General features: G+C 37.8%; 1 non-coding gene across 1 annotated transcript; it reads left to right on the top strand.

Moving 5' to 3' along the window:
• Positions 1-203: 203 nt before the first annotated feature.
• LOC135274368 (U6 spliceosomal RNA) lies at positions 204-308 on the top strand. Its single transcript, XR_010342211.1, has one exon. It is a non-coding gene; the product is annotated as a U6 spliceosomal RNA (small nuclear RNA).
• Positions 309-2,855: the final 2,547 nt, after the last annotated feature.

The following is a 2,855-nucleotide window of genomic DNA, read 5'->3' as shown; positions in this document are numbered from 1 at the left end:
TAAAGGACAATTTTGATTGCTGATTAGAGTGTGGTTTAAGTATGGCAAGAGTAGAAGGAAGAGAGATCAATTATCTGACTATGATAAAAAGTTCAAGAAATAGATACTAATATCTCCAATAAGAATCAGATGTGAATAAATGGGTAAATTTGAGATATCTTTGGACTTCAAATAAATAAGATTTGTTTAGAAATATAGGATGAGTGCTCGCTTTGGCAGCACATATACTAAAATTGGAACAATTTTAGAAGATTATCTGTCCCCTGTGCAAGGATGACACGCAAATTTGTGAAGAGTTCCATATTTTTAAGAAGAAACCGGCAGCACCCCTTACTGTTCTGCCGCCCCTGTGAGTGATCCACAGGCAAGCAGGGTCTGGAGTGGACCTCTAGCAGTCCTGCAGCAGAGGGACCTGACTGTTAGAAGGAAAACTAAGAAACAGAAAGAAGTAACTTCATTATCAACAAAAATGATGTCCACTCAGAGACCCCATCTGAAAGTCACCAACTACAAAGACCACAGATAGATAAATCCACTAAGATGGGAAGAAATCAGTGCAAAAAGGATGAAAACACCAAAAACCAGAACACCTCTCCTCCTCCAAAGGATCACAACTCCTCACCAACTAGGGATCAAAGATGGATGGAGAATGAATCTGATGAATTGACAGAAACAGGCTTCAGAAGGTGGGTAATAACAAACTTCTCTGAGGTAAAAGAACATATGCTAAACCAATGCAAAGAAACTAAGAACTTAGAAAAAAGAATTAAGAATTAAAAAAAAAAAACTAAGAATCTAGACAAAAGGTTAGATGAGATGCTAACTAGAATAAACAGCTTAGGGAAGAATATAAACGACTTGATGGAGCTGAAAAACACAGCACGAGAACTTCACGACGCATACACAAGTTTCAATAATTGAATTGACCAAGCAGAAGAAAGGATATCAGAGATTGAATATCGACTCAATAAAATAAAATGAGAAGGCAAGAATAGAGAAAAAAGAGTGAAAAGAAATTAACAAAGCCTTCAAGAAATATGGGATTATATGAAAAGACCTAGTCTACGTTTGATAGGTGTACCTGAATGTGACGGAGAGAATGAATCCAAGCTGGAAAACACTCTTCAGGATATTATCCAGGAGAACTTCCCCAACCTAGCAAGTCAGGCCACCATTCAAGTCCAGGAAGTACAGAGAACATCACAAAGATATTCCTCAAGAAGAGCAACCCCAAGGCACATAATCGTCAGATTCACCAGGGTTGAAATGAAGGAGAAAATGCTAAGGGCAGCCAGAGAGAAAGGTCGGGTTACCCACAAAGGGAAGCCCATCAGACTCACAGTGGATCTCTCCACAGAAACCCTACAAGCTAGAAGAGAGTGGGTGCCAATATGTAACATCCTTAAAGAAAAGAACTTTCAACCTAGAATTTCATATCCAGCCAAACTAAACTTCATAAGTGAAGGAGAAAGAAAATCCTTTATGGACAAGCAATTGCTGAGAGGTGTCATCACCACCAGGCCTGCCTCACAAAAGCTCCTGAAAGAAGCACTAAACAAGAAAGGAACAATCAGTACCAGCCATCCAAGAACATACCAAATGGCAAAGATCATCGACACAATGAAAAAAAATGTGTCAACTAATGGGAAAAACATCCAGCTAGCATCAAAATGGCAGGATCAAATTCACATATAACAATATTAACCTTAAATGTAAAATGGGCTAAATGCCCCCATCAAAATATACAGACTGGCAAATTGGATAAAAAGTCAAGACCCATCAGTGTGCTGTATTCAGGAAACCCATCTTACATGCAAGGACACACATAGGCTCAAAATAAAGGGATGGAGAAAGATTTATCAAGCAAATGGAGAGCAAAAAAAGAAAAAAAAAAAAAGCAGGAGTTGCAATCCTAGTCTCTGATAAAATGGACTTTAAACCAATGAAGTTCAAAAGGGACAAAGAAGGGCATTACATAATGGTAAAGGGATCAATGCATCAATATATACGCACCCAATACAGGAGCATCCAGGTACATAAAGCAAGTTCTTAATCACCTGCAAAGAGACTTACACTCCCACTCAATAATAATGGGAGACCTTAACACTCCACTGTTAATATTAGACAGACCAACGAGACAGAAAATTAACCAGGGCATCCAGGACTTGAAATCAGATCTGGACCAAGCAGACCTAATAGACATGTACAGAAATCTTCACACCAAATCCACAGAATATACATTCTTCTCAGCACTGCATCGCACCTACTCTAAAATTGACTACATAATTTGAAGTAAATCACTCCTCAGCAAATGCAAAAGAATGGAAATCATAACCAACAGTCTCTCAGACAAAAGGGCAATCAAATTAGAACTCAGAATTAAGAAACTAACTCAGAAGCACACAGCTTCATGGAAACTGAACAACTGGCTCCTGAATGTCAACTGGATAAACAATGAAATGAAGGCAGAAATAAAGATGTTCTTTGAAACCAACGAGAACAAAGACATAACATACCAGAATCTCTGGGACACATTTAAAGCAGTGTCTAGAGGGAAATTTATAGCAATAAATGCACACATGAGAAGCGAGGAAGGATCTAAAATTGACACCCTATTGTCAAAATTGAAAGAGCTAGAGGAGCAAGATAAAAAAAAAACTCAAAAGCTAGCAGAAGACAAGAAATAACTAAGATCAAAGCAGAAATGAAGGAGATAGAGACACAAAAACTCCCTTCAAAAATCAATAAATCCAGGAGCTGGTTTTTTGAAAAGATCAACAAAATAGACAGACCACTAGCCAGGTTAATAAAAAAGAAAAGGGAGAAGAGTCAAATAGATGCAATAAAAATGATAA

This window comes from Aotus nancymaae, unplaced genomic scaffold, assembly GCF_030222135.1.
Source record: "Aotus nancymaae isolate 86718 unplaced genomic scaffold, 86718_ANA_hifiasm-v0.15.2.pri h1tg000011l, whole genome shotgun sequence".
NCBI lineage: Eukaryota > Metazoa > Chordata > Mammalia > Primates > Aotidae > Aotus > Aotus nancymaae.
This window is presented reverse-complemented; position numbering and strand designations above follow the sequence as displayed.